The following is a 19,986-nucleotide window of genomic DNA, read 5'->3' as shown; positions in this document are numbered from 1 at the left end:
ACTTGTTTAAACTGTTACTTGTGTGATAGAACTATAAATAAAATAATATATATTTAATATATTGTGTATACACTATACACTCCATGCCAAACCATTGATAGGCAGTGTATGTATATATAGTCATATATACCTAAAGATATATATGTATATTTAAATAAATTATTCAATGCCATGTGTCTGGATTATCAAAGGTGGAATTCTACAGTCACCTTTTTCATCCTTGCCTTTTTTTTTCCTGTCTTGTTTTGAGACACAGAAATCAGGTAGGAGAATAGAGCAGTTCAGTTTGTGTTATAAGTTGACAAACTTGCTTCACCCACCAGAATACGTTAGCAACATGTTTATTTTCTTGATTTCATTTCCATCAACCTGAAACATTCCCTGAAAAAGAAATGTGTTCAGCACAACTCAGGTTCATCACCCACCATGAACACAATCACCACGGGCTACTTAAAAACAGGAAATAAATGTTCCTATCCCCAGGATCTCAAAGCCTAGTAAATGACTAATAAATAACTACAAAAAAAGACAGGCAGAAGGCAGGCCTCCTGAGAGCCTCAGGAGGAGTTTCAACTAGTTGATGGAATCAGGTAGAAGAAGATATTAATTTATACTGTGTGGGATACAGGTGATGTGTGGGAAAACATCTTGTGGTAGAGTTTAGGATAAACCTAGACGGTCATCCTTAACCATTATTGTGTCTAATGACCTGTTCTCAAAATAATGTTTGGAATGTATAAAATGAAAGAGAAAGGATTATAATTGAAACCAACTGTATCAAAATAGCTATTGAAATATAAAAAAATTGTGATATAATAATAAGTACACTTCTTTATTAAGGCATTAAATAAAAAATTTCATTTGCAGGTGTAATAACTATTGTGATTTTAAAGTAGTAATGAGCATAAGTAATAATTCAAGATATCTGTAATGACTATAATGTGATATGGATATATCTGTGATTTCTATTTGTCACAAAGTCTTATGTACTTCTAATATTTTTATTGTTTGTTGCCTAGATTCACAGTAAAAAGAAATACTACATTTCAGTTAGGAATTATTGGAAATGGAAATGTAATTTTTCTCCCATCCAAATCACAAATCTCTTAATTTTACCTCTGGACCCTTGGGGGTCTATGGAGTACAGGTTTAGAACCACTCGCCTAGAGGATGAATAGGACATTGATAGGGAAATAGAGAAGTGTGAGAGGGGAGGACCTTCCCAGTATGGTAGAACAATGTTGTTGGGGATGGGGCAGCAGAGGGCGTGTTTGAGGAGTAAAGAGGTATGTCTAGAGGCTGTGTGAATGGAGTGTGCACTGTGTGGGGCAGTATGAAAAAATGACGGATGCATAGGAAAAGAGGAGATCATGGGGCTCTCTCAGAGGCCTTGGCAGGCCAGAAGGAGGAATTGCACCAGTGAAGAGCCATCAGTGTTGTCTTTGAGCAGGAAACTGACATAAATGTGTTGTTTTAGGGAAGTAATTTGCAGCATAATGGGAGTTGTGTTAAAAAGGCTTGAAGCAGGAAGCCTCTTAGCAGCTTATTACATTGGTCAGGAGAAATATATTGAGAGCTTGAACTAATTCAGTACAAGTGGAAAAGAGAAGAGGTAAGCAAAAGACTATAGATAGGCAGACTGAAAGGACTTGGCAACGGGAGAATAGGGTGGGGGATGCAAAAGTGAGGAGAAAAGCTGATTCTAAGTGCTTAACTTGTCATACAGGGATGATGGTGAAGCAATGAACCAATGCAGAGAACACAGCAAGAAGGGTAAATTTGTGACAGAGGACTAATAAATTCTTTTTGGGTATATTGAAAGTTGAGGTATTCATGAGCTTTTCATGTGGGAATGTTCAGCAGGCAGCGAAAGTGAATCTAGAATCTGGACAAAAGTTCAAGAATGAAAATGCAGATTTGGTAATCATAATGAGAACAGCTGAAATCAAGGGAGTGAAAGAAATTGCCAAAGAAGGGCAGAGGTGCTGAAGACTGAATGTTGTTTGACTTCTCGGCTGTGCAAAATACGTTTCAAGAACTGCTTAGCAATTTTGCACAGTTAGTCCTTACTTCTTTAGTTGCATAAAGTGAATAATGTGCCTATTTTGTTTCTGATACTCTGCTTTTTCAAAGATCAATAAGATACTGGCCTGCTTTCAAGGAATTAATATTTTGAGTAGAGAAGCTGATATATGAACAAATAAATATAATTAAGCACAATAATAGAATTATGTACACAGTAGAGAATGATACAGAGAAGGGCAGGATTAACTTCAACTGGGGTGGGAGTAGGGAAGGCCTCCTAGAGAAGGCGACAACTGATTTGGGTTTTGAGAGTTGAACAGTAGTTTGCCAAGTGGGAAAGGTGTTTTAATTAGTGGGGATGAACTGTGCAAAAGACTGGTGTATCCAATGAACTGCTTTCCTCCTGTTGTTTCTTGTGACTAATCCCCAACTTGTGTTATACAAGATTTAAATGTTGGCAAGACCTGAAATCCTTTCTCTCTGTGAGTCGCCCCTCTCCTCATCTTAGTCTTAAACAAGACCCCTCAAATTTGGCCATGAAACAATTTTGTGCTTGATCTAATCTTTTAAGTTGAAGTTTAACTTCATTTTTTCTGGTTTTGTTCTTTCAAAAATGAAGATAATTCTGTAATCATCCTCTGTCAAACAAACAAACAAAAAAAAAAGGTCTACAAAGTGTCCAGTAAGTACAGCCTTAAAAGTAATGGCATGTTTAATGGAACATAATTTATCCAAAGTTCTCTGTTTGCCAGCCCTTTTTTGCATCTGGATTATGTTCGTAATAATTTGTACTCTTTCATGGGAATTAAGGCTTGTTGGGGCTCATGTTTTCAACTGCAGCCTGTCAGCATTGTTCATGTTATGTCCCAGCTGGTTGAAGTTAGCTTCATAGTAGAGTCATTAAGAAGTATTTGTTAAATAGATGTATAATTTTTAAATATGAAAAATCTCAATGTCATGAAAATTAATTTTTAAAATTTTTCCTACTTTATATCTTTATGGCATTGTATCAAGACAGGATTTTCTCCTCCACCTCTTTTTTTGGGGGGTCAGGGATCTAACCATACTCTCTGGAGTTCTGGCACATACCTATCAAGGATGACAGAAAAGATTCTTTGGAAAAATAAAGAAATCAGAACAACTCTGTAAGCATATCAATAGAGTCTGCTTGAATATGCAACCAGACAAAAGAAATATTTGTCTTTTACATATTTAATTTTGAGTCGGACAAGGAATGATCATTTTCCTTTATTTTCTCGGTTACCCTGGAGCTGTACAAGTCATACACAGCTCCATTGGAGAGAAAACTGGATGGAACCATTTGGCTGAAAATCCATGTCCAAGGCCAACAAGAAAGAGCTGAGACACTGCAGAAAGAGCAGGGATAAATAAAAGGTGAAGACAGACAGAGACCAGACAAGGAGGACTCAGTTACAGACTGGTAGAAGACTCAAGGAAGAAAATGAAGGTTTGTAACTTCTAGACTTCTTGTATAGGCTTGTCTATCTAAAAAGATACATAAATCATATATATTAGCATATATCAGGCATTTATCTGTTCAGGGGAGACCAATTCACAAAAATGCTAATACTCCATGCTTACAAGGTTCTGAAGAGTAGAATAAATATATATTTAGGGAAAAAAATTCTATTGCATTTTATGCGGTCTTATACATATTACAGAGCTTGGGGGAAGTGGAAACAACCTTCTCCTAGAAACCTTCTTTTTACAAATGCAAGGATGGCCTGGAAGTGGACCTAAGGTCCTTATGGAGCCACTTTGTCTAAAATGCTAAAGAAGTGGCTCTCACATTGATCCACATAACTAGAACCAGCTGAAGTCTGGTTTAGCCTATTATGGCCTTCTAACTTGAATTAATTGATCAAATAATTAAACATTTATTAAATTATGCAGTATCCTCTATGTTCCATGTCCTGTGTAGGGGCTTAGGAAACAAGGATGAGGATAAACATCCTTTCCTTGAGAGGCTGAGGAACATAAATGTAAAAAAAAACCCCGCAAAAACAAAAATCAAAAAACTATCCTTCCACCCACTGCAAAAAAGAAGAAAAAAGGCTATCAAGTCATTGTTTTGGAGTTGATGCATTACTGGTGATTGAATTTTTATGAGTGTGATGTGTAGCTACAAAAGGCCCAGTTATGTAAAAAAAAAAATTCCGGTATGAATCTTCCTGAGGCCTAGACTTGGCTTATATCTCCTCTCTGGTTCCTAAATTTTATTAAACAACTTTTTCTTAGCCTGTTGAATTTCCCACGTGAAGACCCCTTCAATCCACAGTTCAGGCTGTCAGGAGTCCAATCTTCCTGGAAGACAGCGACAGCCACAAATTCAGGTTGAATCTTTATTCTCCCCTACATAGACCGATGCCGCTGGAAAGAACTGCATTTACCTTAACTCGTTGGCAGGGATAGTAGTGAACATATGTACTTGTTGGACTTTCATTTCCAGGCCCAGAATTGGACTCTCTATATCCAGTTATTCCTCTTTCTAATCTGTTGCATTCACTCCTATGGTCTTCTTAAAACATAGATCTGATTGGGTAATTCATAGGGAAATGATCCAGTCCGTAGCATGGTCTCTGTGGTCTCTACTATTTATCTCCATCCTAACTTTACAGCTTCATCTTCTAGTCCAGTGGCTACTATGGGATACTTGTGTTTTCTAGAAATACTGAACTGAATGCTTTCATGATCTTTCTGTTTCCTCCACTTCTCTCTTTTTTTTTTTTTTGAAACTGGGTCTCACTATGTCATGCAGGCTGGAGTGCAGTGGTATTATCATAGCTGCCTGTAACCTCAACTCTTGAGCTCCAGCTATCAGTCTTCCAAGTAACTAGGATTACAGGCATGTGACACCATGCCTGGCTAATTAAAAAAAATTCTTTTTTATTTTTTGGTAGAGATGATAGGGATCTCACTATGTTGCTCAGCCTGGCTCAAACTCCTGGCCTCAAGCAATTCTCCTGCCTCAGCCTCCCAAAGTGTTGTGATTATAGGTGTGAGGCACTGTGCCTGGCCTTTTCCTCCTAGACAATTAAATATCTCAGGCTGTTAAAATCCTGCTCATCTTTTAAAACCTGATTTAAATATCACAAATACTCTAGAAGAGCCTTCAGAGTTTCCTTTCTTGGTATTAATAATTTCTTTCTCTGGGCTTTCACAGAACTTTACTAATACCGCCTATAGCACTAAGGTTATAGGCATTAAACTAAATGGTATAAATCACAGTATTTGGCATAATGAAAGAGTTAAATAAATATTAATTATTAGTTTTACTTATCACATTGTACCTAAGATAAAATTTCTTATATACCTGTACGTAATGTATAAGTAAGTCCTCCACTAATCTATAAGTTCTTTAAGAATAAGAAAAGATAATAACTTACCCCTTTTAGTGCCTAAAATCTTAGATTTGTGCTTTTTACCTCGAAAAGCACAAAAAGCACTTGTTGAAACACTGGCTGAATGAATCTGTTACTAGAATTTAGAGAAAGAAATATAGAACAGAGCAGCTTTTCACCCTGATATGTGCCAAGGTATTCTGTTGGGCTTTATGTACTTTACCTCATTCAATCCCCACAACTACCCTGTGAAACATATATTGATCTTGCTCTATGAGGAAATTGAGACTCAAGGAATTTAAATATACCACAAGTCAGCACCTAGAAAGAATCAAAGCCAGAATTCAAAGCTATTGCATTTCTGACTCCAACTCCTAGGCTCTTGCTCCCATAATATTTTGACACTAAATGACATGTTGTCCCTAAGGGGGCTAGTATGTGGACACCAAAATGGCTCCTAGCAAGATTACTAAATACAGTTCTCAGAGAGATTTCAAAAAGTTTTAAAAAGTCATCATTTCTTCATGTTTTTTTTTTTCTTTCTTTTTTTTTTTTTCTGAGATGGAGTCTCACCCTTTTGCCCACTGGAGTGCAGTGGTGCCATCTCCACTCACTGCAACCTCCGCCTCCTGGGTTCAAGCGATTCTTCTGCCTCAGCCTCCTGAGTAACTGGGTTTACAGACATGTGCCACCATGCCTGGCCAATTTTTTTTTTTTGTATTTTTAGTAGAGACAGGGTTTCACCATGTTGACTAGGCTGGTCTTGAACTGCTGACCTCAGGTGATCCGACTACCTTGGCCTCCCAAAGTGCTGGGATTATAGGCGTGAGCCACCACACCCAGCAAAAAAGTCATCATTTCAATCAAAAGTTAGATTTCTAGTTTTTTTTTTTTTTTTTTTTTCTTTTCTTTTTTCAAAGGCGTCTCCAGCCCCTTCAAGTTATGCCTTTGGGATGGACCATAAAACCGCATTACAATTGTAAGTTCGCATGGGAGTAAATAAAACTTTTACATACTAATATGAATGAGTGTGTTGTCAAGAGGATCCTAGGTGTGCATAAATCCTTTAATTACAGTTTCTAGTGTGAATGTTTATCCTTTAATTAGAGGTGTGTAGTAGGCTTCTTTGTGGGGGCAGAGGAGGAAACTGGAACCATATGGTTGCTGCCTTATTTTCATGGGTGCCCTTCCAGGGATTGTAAACCTTAAAATGGCATTGGAACCCAGCACTTTCGAATCTGCTAAGAAAGGCGGGAACAATAAGTCTTTGTGCAAAGGTTGAATATACATAAGGGAAGTGTAGCCCTAAACCTGTTTGCTCCCACATTTCTTTGCCCCATTTTGCTTTGACTAATTATATAATCTGCAACATAATAGAACCAAGTGATTTTACCTGTCTTGCTGATTACATGCTTTGGAGTAGCCTTTTGGTATGAGGCAGCTTTTAATTTGCTTTAGATTTGGAACTATAAACAATAGGACTTCCCTGAGAGAGAAAACCATTGAGAAGACCAGAAAGAGAGAGGGGCAGAAAGGAGAGAATTTGATCTTGGTGAGGTAAAAACAGCTCAAGCCGTGGGTAGGAATTTTTATTTGCTACTTATCGGCTCTGTGCTTGGCAAGGTTCAAATCTCTCCGAAATTCAGTCTCATCATCTACAAAATGGGGATAATGACCCCTTCCTTGCCAGGCAATAATGAGATTTAGAGATAATGTGCACTGGAATCTTGGAAGCCCAAGAAAAATGTCTGATGTAGTTATTACAGGTTTTATTTTTTTTTACTGAAAGGGCTCGTTTTTCAGCACTGTAAGCAGTTCTGAAAAGAACCAGGGTTCAGGACAAATATGATTACTGCTGATGATAACTTTCTTGGTACCTTTTTCTTATTTCCTTGCCCTTTTCATGTCCCTTGTTTTCCTCTGATTAAATTAATGTTACAAATTCACCCTTATAAGCATCTTTTTTTTTTTTTTTTTTTTTTTTTTTTTTTAGAAAATTCAAAATAAACTGGAGGGGTTGATCAGACCAAATAATTACAGACAAGCTTTGTTTAGAAGTCAAAAATTGCCTCTTCCCTTTGCCCTGACAACTTTCCTCCTTCTGGTCTTTTCTCTCCCTACATGTCAGTAATAAAATGTATTGTTAGACAGATCAACAGATGAATCACCTTGACACTTTGGTGGGTGAAGACGTAGATTTGGATAACAGACATAGCTGAAATGTTTTCCTGGGGGTGTCCAGTTCTCTTATTTATACAACAATTGTTATCCCAGAAAACAACTGGTATATACCTCCTCCAAACTAGGACAGTTCTTACAGATGTGGACTAAGGAGCTATTTGCCTAAGGGATTCATTAGATTTTGATTAACCTCCAATACATTTGCTCTAAACAACATGGAGGCTTTCCCTCAGGCCAGGCTGGGGTTGCCAGCTGTGACAGAGATGGACATTTAATTTGTTTGTGATTGGGTTGTCAAGGCTGGATATTTGTCATTTGAGATTTCTACTTTACTCCTTTCCCCCAAATCTACTTCTAACAAGAGAAATCTTTAAAATGAGGTAGATTAAAAATTGATGATGTAGAGTGTGTACTGGATTGGTTTCTATTTTATTTCACTTAGGGAAATCATAATTTGGGGATCAGTGATTAAAATTCCTGGCTATGTACGGGCAAAGCTCACACTGCTCACAAAACACCCCAGCAATCTCATCCCATTTCTTAGGGAAGATTTAATAGCAGGTCTGTTCAGTGAGGCACATACAAGTTCATTGCCTTTATAAAACACTCTGCAGGAATTTTACTAGTGTCCAAGGCAGTGCTGTTAATGGTTTCCATCCACACATTTCTATAAAAGAACAAAAGACAGCTTGTGTTAACCTTAATTTCTTGGTCTTTTTTGCTTCCTTGATAATTTTCTGAATTCAAACATTTACACGGAGTCTTCCAATCATTTGTATTAGTTAGCAACCTGCTACTATTGCAATATTTCACTGTCCTTGTGGTCAGAGTTGTTCTAAGACTGCATCGTCTAAACTGGATTTGGCTGCTTCGTACTTAGCTTCATGTCACATTTCAGCTGAGACACAGGCACAGTTTCTGACTTATGCTGCTGCATAGAAGGGTAAACTGAAGTTTGTGTTACTCAAATATAATTTCTCAAAGCCAAATTGGGCAACAGCAATGCTGGGTGTTTGTTTTAGTGTTGTCTCTGGCCTTCAGTTTAGGTCTTTGGTAATCGCATGTCAGATATCAGGTGATGTATTGCAGTTGAAATTTTCATATACTTTTCAGAAATTAGACTATGTCTTAACAATCTTTAAAATTTGTGATTTTGAAACCTTTTTGGTGGACCCAGTGTGCTCTGGGACTTAAATTGTTATTCCTTTTCATTCCCTGCTGCCATGGCTTCTGTCTGCTTTGGTTCTGAGCTCTATGTTGAGACATTTTAGATTGTAATACTTTTTAAAAATTTCAGTTCTCAGATTAGGTTGGTCTAGTTAGGATGCAGGTTTTATATTAAATACAATTTTGATCTTGTTTGCTTGTATAAGTAGACACTTTGTGAATACCCATGTAGAATATAAATGACCAATGTTGACTCCATCACCAACCAACTGAGTGCCCACAGGGTCCATTCAATTTGCCCTATGTGCTCTAGGGTCTAAAGAATCCAGTTTGATTCCTGTTCCAGTCTTTAAGAAGAGGGAAGATTGATCAAGTTAGCAGAAGTGTGAGAAATTATGAGCATGCATCACAAAAAGCATCCGTTGACACACTAAAATGAGCACATCTTGTGCATTTTTTTCTTCATAAGCTGTTACTGCTAATGATGTGGTAGAAGGAGCACTGCACCTGGAGAAGGAAGATTCTAGTTATGGCCTTTTCACTAACTTGCTGTGTAGGCTTGTTTAAGTCATTTAATTTTTTAAAAACTCAGGTTAGATGTCTGTCAATGAGCAAGTTGTACTGAATGATTTCAAAGGTTCTTTCTAGCTCTAAAAAAAAAACCCTATGATTCTCATAAAGAAATGTTTTATTTGATTGTGACATTTCATTTGGCACCTAATTCTGTACAGATGTCTTAACTCGGAGTATTTTGGTTCTTATAGATTTAATGCATGGAATTTATCATTCTATTAATGTACCTTGGAGTGAAAAGCATGTCTGTGTATACATCTGCTCTCACATTTATAATATGTATTACATCTTTTTAATGTACATCATGAGAAATGCCAGTGGACCTAAATGAAATATTACTATTGTTGCATTCATTTTTATGAACTCTGTCAGGCTAAATGAATTAAATAAGGAGCAACATGTGCTACAAAAACTACCTTTACCATATACTCAGGTGTCTGTGTATGGCATAAGCACAGATATCGGATATGCTTTGGGTTTTCTGTACCAAGAGCCAGAAAAGTTTCTAATGTAAAGATAAATTGAAAATCAAATGGACGTTCTGATTTTTAAACATGAGCCTGAGCTATTGTTACAGCACCTATTGTCTTTGGCAGACAGCACAGCTGGGGACTTTGTAGTTCCTTTTGTCCTTTACCTGGTGATTGAGCAGGTGAGAGGGAAGTGAGCTGGATGTGAGAGGTTTATAAGAATATGAATAATGGTGGGAATGATGAACTGAGGATCAAGAAACCTGTGGGGACTCCCTTGGATGGACATACTAGGGATCTTTGATCTTCAGCTCTGTATATATTTCAGAACACTTTACATCTTCCTTCTCTCTGTCCTTTTTTTCTGCCAGCTGTCTGGACGACTTCTCATCTTACTTCTTCTCTATAAAGGCATTACAATCTTTTTTGGAAATCTCACTTTAGCCTGAATGTTTCCAGACTTGAATAGTAAATTCACCCCAGGAAGAGTTCTACCTTGACATTTTTTTTACATGAAGAATATAAAAGGATTTGGGAGGCAAGGACTGGAGAATAGGACATGGGCTTCCAATTTGGGAGGTGATACTTAAAGTTCACATTAGCAGTTCTTGTTCTAAGTTGTTATTTAAAAAATGACTTACGGATGTCAGAATGTTTTTGCTTTGTTTTGCTTTTTAACTTTTTGTAAAAAATTGCAAAATAGGCCGGGCGTGGTGGCTCAAGCCTGTAATCCCAGCACTTTGGGAGGCCGAGACGGGTGGATCACGAGGTCAGGAGATCGAGACCATCCTGGCTAACCGGTGAAACCCCGTCTCTACTAAAAAATACAAAAAACTAGCCGGGCAAGGCGGCGGGCGCCTGTAGTCCCAGCTACTCGGGAGGCTGAGGCAGGAGAATGGCGTAAACCCGGGAGGTGGAGCTTGCAGTGAGCTGAGATCCGGCCACTGCACTCCCGCCTGGGCGACAGAGTGAGACTCCGTCTCAAAAAAAAAAAAAAAATTGCAAAATAATCTGCATAAAGTGCACAAATCTTAAGTGTACAGCTCTGTTATTATACACACACATATATACACACACATTGATATGGTTAGGCTTTGCGTTCCCACCCAAATCTCATCTTGAATTGTAATTCCCATAATCTCCTTAATTCCCAGGTGTCAAGGAAGAGACCAGGTGGAGGTAATTGAATCTTGGGGGGCCATCTCTCCTGTGCTGTTCTCATGATAATGAGTGAGTTCTCACAAGATCTGATGGTTTTATAAGGGGCTTTTCCCTCTTTGCTCAGCAGTTTTCCTTCCTGCCGCCTTGTGAAGAAGCTACCTTACTTCTCCTTCACCTTCTGCCAAGATTGTAAGTTTCCTGAGGCCTCCTCAGCCATGCTGAACTGTCAGTCAGTTAAACCTCTTTCCTTTATAAATTACCTAGTCTTGAGTAGTTCTTTATAGCAGTATGAAAATGAACTAACAGACATACTCCTTGGAATGACCATCAGATTAAGATTTAGAATATCCTTAGCACCCCAGAAGGCTACTTTGTGACTTTTCCCAGGATATAAACTCATCAATTTGTATTTACTAATGTGTTGCAACATGTTTAGAAGGTTTATGGTTGTTTAACTCATGGACATTGCCATGAAAAATATACCCTAATAGTGTTATTTTAAGAAACAAACCCCAAGGATCAGAAAACTTATTTGGATAACATTGTAAGTGTGGGGCACTATTTCCAAGGGAAACTTACCATGATCTACAGGTATCTTTTTATTGAGGGTCATTGCAAGACACAGTAGAATTCCAGCAGTCTCATTTACAATCACACTCATCCTCAATAGCCATATTTATGGCTTCCTGTGTAATGAGGTGATTTATCATGCTATGTCAGCCATAGAGAGTTCAGTATAAATGAATTTGGTTTCTTAAGAAAAGGTATTTATATCTAAACACTTTTACAATAATCTGACATTGCTCTTTAAAGGTAAGCACATATTATGTGATTTGCATATGAAGAAACCATGCATTACTCTTACTTGACTGACTGTCGGTTTCAGCAGCTGCACCTGGTAGTGCCCAGGTCTGTCATTGTTTCCATGATGGAGCTCATTTTTCAAGGGTTAATAACATAGACCTTAACATTCACTTTGGGTTGAAACTTGGCAACCACTATGAGTTTATAGCCTTAGGAGCTGATTTTAAACAAAAATGGTTTAAATTGATTTACCCTTTTCAAATTACAGTATGTCAAAATAATAGTACTTTGCATCAGTTCTAATGCTTTACGTTTATTTAATGTTAAAATTTGTAAGCTACTATTCCCGGGTGATGATTTGGAGGATGCGAGCTATGAGACAAGTTAAATGAACGTTGGTTTCCATTGAGAATTCCAAAATAAATTTGCCAACTTTGATTATTTTTCTTTGGTAATATCATTGCTATTCTAAAAGAAGAAATGCTATTGCTCTCACCTTTATTAGAAGAGAGCAGTTGTGGCCGTAAATGCAATTTGAAAAGAACGATAGAAATAAAATGTTGGAAGTCATGTTTAGTTGTGTAACATCCTGATGTCACAAAGGATTTCTCTCAACTCAGCACCGCTGAGTGGTATTTGAACTAAGATAAGCTGGGGTGTGTGTAGTTGTTCATGGTCTTAAGCTCTTCAGTTTTGAAAACTCCACTCAGAAAGAAGAGGATATTTGTATTTCCACTGTAGCACACATTTTTGTTACTTCATTGAAATGTACATTTTTATTTTATATACATTTATTTAAAATATGAACACTCCCAGCCTCTTTACTGAGTCAACAAAAGTTAAAACACCACATTCATTTCTCTCCCTTTAAAATTACTTAGATGTCAGCATATTTGTATATTTAATGTGCAGCCACATACTAAAGAAAAAATGCTGCTGGGCTACATCTATATTGAAGCCATCTTCTCAATGAGAGAAGAGCTGGACTAATGAGGACATCATACTGTCAATTTTTAAACTTTGATCAATTTTTGACTGAGAATGATACAGACAGAAATTTGGAGAAAAAGTTCTCACATATATTAGACACAATGAGACTAGGACATCATGTGTCAAAAGCTGCAACTTTGTTCTTGTATTGAACAAAGACAAGGCTGAAGAATAAGAAAAGCTATAAAGTAGTTAGTATTATAGAGCATTCTGTAGTAAATTACAGACAAGAGGATGAAGAAATGTAGTCCAGATGTAGCAAAGGTACAGAAGGAATAGGATTAGCCTTGGAACCAGGAAGTTTTGGATTAGAATTCTTTTATCACTTATTAGGTCACTTGGGCAACCTTGAACATACTAATTTTCCTTGTTGATTTTCAGTAAGGTGTGAATAGTGACTGACTTCCAGTGTTTTCATAAGAATTAAAATAATGTATTTGAAGTGTTTGTCACCTAACCATTGCTCAGTAAAAGGTGAGTGTTATGATGGTGTAACTGTAAGAATTTAAACAGTGAACTTACATCTAAGACCACATCACCCTGAATGTGCCCAATCTTGTCTAAAAAGGGAACTTACAAGTCATAAAAAGTTTCTGCCAGTTATATTACCTTCTCTTGAGGGATCTCAGAATGCACTTATATCAAAGTCTTCTTGGTAGCAGATTTTTCAAAAATCTTCATAATTTCTCTATATGAAACTCACACTCAGGACAAGGACACTTCGAGGGATAATGCTTCTCAAAGAGGTACCTACAATATCTATACACATGGTATCTGACCAACTAATCTGATCCTCTCTTAGGGAAAGTTTAAATTCTGGTCATACATAAAATGATAAGGCAGGTATGAGGTAAAACAGAAAGACATGCAGAGAGAAGACAATAAACATCCATGAACTAGAAAAGAGAATAGAGAAAAGCCACAGTGTGGTGATAGTAAATAAATCAATTGTGCCCAAACCAGTAAAGCAGAACCACTATGAACAGCTGGACCACCTTAATGGTAGAACAATTGAGCCATGAATAGATACTTCTGGAGGGGAAACTGTGAGTGGCCATGGAGTGCTCCCCACTGCTTCTGCCCTACTAGAGTTAATGTTGTATTTAGAATGATATTCCAGTGCTCCCTTAGGTCTGGCTCTGTGTTGCTTTTGTGTGATTTCCTGTCTCTTATTTCCCCAGTTATGTTACCATAAAGCTGCTTTAACTGAGGGAATTTGAGTATGTAATCCAAAAAAGGCCGACAAATACCCACAGTTTGACTGATAGATCAAAGTCAAACTAGAGAAGGACCCCACATATCTTCCCTTGAGTCCATGTGAAGTCATGGATGTGTGAAGAAGAGTGGTATTTGTGAGAAATTTTGAAGTGTTTCTAGATCATACAACATGAGTCAGGAAGAAGTGAGAGATGAAGCTGGAGAGAGCAGTAGGGGCAGAGAGCTCTTTAAGGTAAAGTATGCAATGTGAAGGAGCTTGGAAAACTGTGGAGAGAAGTAACTAAAGGGTTTCTAAGAAGGGGAATGATATGGTTAGGCCTTTAGGTATATCAGTCTGGTGGTTTTGCAGAAGATTGTTTGAAGGCAGCAAGACCAAATAAAGGCAGACAGATACAGAGACTGTTGAAGAGACTAGCTTCTGATCACCAGGGCTTTCACTAAGGGAGAAGCAGTAGGGATGGAGAGGAGAGTATGATATTCAATAACATTTTAATTGACTAAGTCAGAAATGCTTGGGTAATGTAGAGAATGAAGTAGCCAGTCAAGGATGATTCCTAAGTTTCTGGTTTGGATGTCTCAGGGGATAGAGGTGATATTAATTTAGAAAGAGGATATAGCAAGAAGAGATGAGTTTGGGAGAAGATGATAAATGCCACTTTGGATATGCTAAGTTTATGATGTCTACAGGACATTCGGGTAGAGTTGTTTAGTGGGCAGTTATATATATGAATAGAAAAATCAGGAGAGAAATCAGTGTTGGAGGTAAAGGACACATCCACTTTTATGTGGTATTTAGAGTCACAAGGATGAAAGAAGTTTTATGAGGGTAAAGGAGGAACAGTATTTAGAAGGTGAAGAAACACCACTGAAGGGGTAGGTAGAGGAAGATGAGCCGATGTCAAAAGGAGAGAAGAAATAGTGAGTGGACTGGAGAAAATCAGGAAAGGATGGTTGAATTGAAGTCGAGGTAGAATAGAGTTTCATTAAGGAGGAGATAATTATTAACAGAATTCAGTGTAACTAGTGAAATACAGAAAGATGACTACTGAAATAAGGAACATTTCAGTAGAAAGGAAGCTATAGAGGACATTGCAATGGAGCTGTGAATGAAAATGATGGATGCTGATGTTTTGAAAAGTTTAGCTGGAGACATGGTGGGGTGGGGAGAGAAGCTAGACCATAATTTGGGGCAGATATGGGGCTAAGAGAGATAGAGAATTGAGGGATAATCTTTTTCCACTGATGGGAGCAGCTTGAAGATGTTTATACGCTGAAAAGGAGACAGTAGGAGAGAGAGAGAGACAGACTGGCTTGAGATGTATGTAAGAGAGGTTCACCTGATTAAATGATTCCTCAACCCAGAGGAAGAAGATGGGTCTTAAACAAAGGAAAATTCACCTTTTTCTCTGAGACTGGAAGAAAAGTGTCAATGTGTGTGGCCATAGATACACTTGTAGGTTGTAGTGGGTACGATGAGATAGAAAGCTGGATGTTGGGATCACACCAATGAATTCAATTTTCCTGATGAAGAGGGAAGCAGTATTAACTGCTATGAATGAGAGGGGCAGGGTTGAGCCTCTGTGGAGACTGAAGAAAGTCTGGAACTACCAGTTACTTTCAGGAGTAGAGGAGGATGCTGATTATAAGCAGTTAAAATGCTCTTAGAGCCAGAGGGAAGAGAAATTCAGACACTATGAATGTATAGTTAGGCCCTTCTACAAGGTTATATGATTTTTTTTTCTCAGGCAGTACTCAGCTGCCTATGATTAGGCTTATATTTTAAAACTGCACTCAAGTTTTTCATGTGTGGTCATTCAAATAAGAATTTTTGTCTTTGGTTTATTTTAAATGCAATTTTGAAATGAAAGTCAGGGGACCTTCACACTGAGATGGTAGCATTTGGACTGGGCACTGTGGAGTGATTCTTAATCCTATTTTGTATTTAGTTAGGCTTTTCACCTCATGCCATAGTCTCTTGTGGAGAGCATATATTTAGCTTTTAAATAAAGTGCATTCAAATTTGGGGAGGAGATTTTAAAGAAATTATTATTATTTCTTGGGGCACCTTGGGTTATCCAAGAACCAATATCATTGCTGCAGCTACTGCCACTTGTTTCCTGACAGAAAACATATTTGAGCATTAGCTCAAGCAAAAACACCCAAAACAAGTGGATATATGGTCTTTAACACTTGGATGTAACTGATTTGCTAGCTGCATCATCCTCATTATCAGTGTTAACTCCCAAAGACAGAGAAGTAGTTTTATATACAATAAAGGCTTATCTGAAACTTTGCCCCCAGCTCCAACTGAATATCAAATTTGAATTTGAAAATGCTAGCAGAAATCTTTTCTTACAAGAATTTATCACTTTTGTTTTCTCTTTTGCTCCTCCAACTTCTAGCTGGACCTGTGAAGAACTGTCAAAACAGCTGTAGAGGAATTGTGTTGGAGGCAATAATGACCCCTTTAGTATCAGAGAATAGAAAGATCGCGAAAACAAAGCCTGTTGTCAGGAGACTTGCACCCATCCTGGCCTACTTCTAAGTGTGAGTAAGGTAACATTTAATTTCTGAAGTGGAGACTCGAACCAAATTGTTAATCTCTCAAAGTTTAACCAACAAGAGGTGATGATGATGTTTTAAAAAAATTAAATAAAAAGTGTCTGTTTTTCGGTAATAATTATAATATAACACTTATTCTTCTTAAATTTCTTGTCTTTCATTAAATTTTGCCTCAAATTACCACTCAAATTTTTCATGTGTGACCATTTGGAAGTAGAATTCTTTCTTTGGTGTTAGTGTGTTATAAAATTTTCATAGTTGCACACATTGCTTTTAGATATTCAGTTTGTTTGATTTGAAAACTTTAGCAAATAATTTGCCTCTAAATTTTGATTAGCAGAAGACTTATCTACATTAACTTTACTAATAAAGTGGCCAAAGTGTATTGATTATCAGACTGTAAGGAGTTATCTGTTGCAAAAAGGCCAAACCAAAGCAGATAAGTGGCTTGTCATATAAACATTTATGAGCCAATGAATGACAGTCCTCATTTGAAAGCAACTAGTATAAATTTGGCCTATACCACAGTGGGTGTGAAAATTGCAAGGTAAAATAAAACAGATGAGACCATTTAAGTTTGAAATGGAAGAACAGATCACTGGCAACAGCTATTTACTTTCACAGTCACTAAAATAGGGTGTTTTGTTGTGAAAACTATCAATACAGGGTGATGGATACCCTGCTTAAAGTGCCAATATGATGCCATTCTGAACTGCAAAACGATTTCATTACAAGTGTATGGGGAACCTTTAAACATGACATTACGATGCGACTATAATGTAAGATAACAATGGAAAAACAATTTCAGAGTAAGTGTAAGGAGACTATAACCATGCAGTTAGAAGGCCACTGGAATGTGAGATTATAATAGCTCAACATTAAAATGCTGAAAAGGATATGGCCATTTGCTTTTTTTTTTTTTTTTTTTTTTTAAAACTGGGAATAGCCTAGACAACATTTATACTCATGAATAGTAAAGTCATAGAATGTATTTTAGGAAGGAGGGAAGCTTAGTACTACTATATCCAGCTCTTATCCCCATTCTGAAGTGTATTCTCATTTTTTTTCCATTTCTTGAGGTTAAGTTGGAGGCAGTTTTTGTTCGACCTTATCACTCTCCTTCAACCATACCACTTTGAAGCTCTGTTGCAAGTTCAAAAACATTTTCTTTCTGACTCACATCTAGCCCTATGACTTGGCTGCATTAGCCACCCATGGGATATAATTTGAGTTCAACTAGGATGATTTTCTACTGCTTATTTTATCTCCCTGGCTTCCAGTTATCACTGGACCTCAGCTGAAATCTTACCATTAGAAATGTATTTCTTTGAGTCTAAAATGATTTAAAAAATTTTTTTGAGAGTATATAATAAATTAAAATTTAACAAGTGCTTATCAATGTATAAAATATAAGTACTGGTTAGAGGAGTAACATATTAAACTTGAACAGTCTAAGAAGCACAGACTTTGTCATCAGACAGACCTGAGTTCATATTCAGCTCTTCTACTTAGCTATGTATAAATATGGGCAGGTCCTTACTTTTCTAAGTCTTGAGTTCCTCATCTGCAAAATGGGGTTAATACCACCACTGAATTCTTAGGGTAATTGTAATATGAAATAGATACCACGTGTGAATGCCTTGCACAGTGTCCAGCCAATATGAGGGGCTTGATAAATATTCTCTCCTTACAAATATAGAAAGGGATAAGGGATTGGGTCAAGATGCTAGAGAGTGGAGTAAAGGAGAGAGAACAGAGCATAGTCACAACGGCAGTGTGATTAGGGATAAGGTTTCTCCCTAAACTGGACCTATTTACAGTTTATTTTTGAGCCACTCCAATTAAATTCTAATTAAGCAGCCTCTTAGTCTTGATTATCTAAGGTACGCTTGAGTTTTCTTATCTCTTCCTGTTCTTCTGCATCTTTGGATTATTGTGTTTGTCCACAAGTACTGCCACATTTAGTACTGCTCTATCTATGATAGTGGGACATTCTGTCCTTGGGAGATGACTTGTGGCCACTGTCTGAGCTGTTCCTCACTGAGCCTCTTTCCTTTAGGCTTCTATCATGCATGGTGCTACCTTAAATAATCTCATCTTGGATCACAACCTGGGGTGGTGATTTCCCAGCTCCTGAGGTTACACAAAAGTGTGTAAACAGGAATTTTATTACACCACTGAACCAGTTTTAAATCTATCCATCAATCATACTCAAAGGACCAATCCACTAGTAAGATCAAACACAGTTTTGTGAGTGTAGAATGCAACATTTTCTCCCCAGATATTTTCTTCTGGTAAGAGTCTTGATTTTAGCTGTAGTATTAGTTTTTGTCTAAAGCCCTCATAGCATTATCAAGCATTCTCATGAAGGAATTACTTGACTCTAAAAATATATTATTGTATTACTCCGGTTTAGTGACCCCATTCACCATATGATTGGTTAATTTCCTTAAAAGTCTTTCTATAGGGATAAGTCACCAAAGAAATAACTCACTCAGAGTGCAAGACCCCTGTTGAACATATTTTATGGCCCTAGGCACTAGCAGTGCCAGTTATTGAAGGTGATTCATAAATGATTTTTGGAGTAAACTTCATGTAGACTACAAACCGATCCAAATTATTCAAGGCAGTATAATCTGGGTGATGTGGAATGCAATACTGTAACACAACTACTTTGCTGTTAGCCCATAATGAGCACCAACTATGAGAAAGATGTGAAGATAATCATTTTCTCACATGGAGATAAGATTGGGGAAGAAATATATTTGTTGCGTGTCTCCTGTATGCTAGACTTCGTATGCCTTATTTCATTCACTTACTCTTAAAAACAACCCCAAGAGTTGTTTTGTCATTTTGTCATAAATATGCATTACCATCCATATTTTATAAAGAATGAAAACCAAGAGAGGTTGAGAGACCTGTCTGAGGTGAGACACATGGAGTGTTGAAGCTAGGATTTGAACATGACTGTCCGGTTACAAATCCTCTGCTATTTACACTCTATCACATTGCTGCCCCTTGTGTGAATTCAATTACAATCCACTAGAGGAAAAAATAAAAGAAAATAAAGGACTGGATGGCAAAGTAATCTGTGATAAGTGCCATGTGAGTGGAATGAAAAGTACCAAAGGGTTTGAAGGAGGAAAAGATTACTTCTGCCTGGGTTCTGTCTTCACTGTGGCATTTATCTTTTTTTTTTTTTTTTTCATCTGCTCTTTGGGGATGTTGTTTTCCTTCACTGATGTGCTCTTCTCCGTCTACCAAGCAATGGTCAACACTGACTTCTTAAACTGCCTAAGCCAGTAATTATTGCCTAAAATAAAAAACCGAGTCCCTAGACAGCTTGTTGTGTTCCTCTATTCTCATTTTTCCCTAGAAGTGTTTCCCCTGGATGACTATTCTATCTCCACAATGTGTTAAAAGTATACATGTACCCTGGACCTTAAAGTATAATAATAAAAGAAAAAGAAAAA

The 19,986-nt window shown here is 37.3% G+C and overlaps 1 long non-coding RNA gene across 3 annotated transcripts in view; it reads left to right on the top strand.

Moving 5' to 3' along the window:
- Positions 1 to 839: 839 nt before the first annotated feature.
- Positions 840 to 19,986, top strand: part of LOC103881361 — a 106,461-nt gene continuing 87,314 nt past the window's right edge. The window contains exons 1-3 of one of the 3 annotated variants that reach the window (XR_004176088.1): positions 840 to 3,493; positions 10,933 to 10,957; positions 16,354 to 16,498. This is a non-coding gene — a long non-coding RNA (uncharacterized LOC103881361). The remainder of the gene's footprint in view (positions 3,494 to 10,932; positions 10,958 to 16,353; positions 16,499 to 19,986) is intronic. The other 2 variants (XR_004176087.1, XR_004176083.1) reach the window with 2 other exon arrangements.

The sequence above is a fragment of the Papio anubis genome, chromosome 1 (genome assembly GCF_008728515.1).
Source record: "Papio anubis isolate 15944 chromosome 1, Panubis1.0, whole genome shotgun sequence".
Classification (NCBI taxonomy): domain Eukaryota; kingdom Metazoa; phylum Chordata; class Mammalia; order Primates; family Cercopithecidae; genus Papio; species Papio anubis.
The sequence above is the reverse complement of the archived record's forward strand: the minus strand, read 5'-3'. Positions and strand labels throughout refer to the sequence as shown.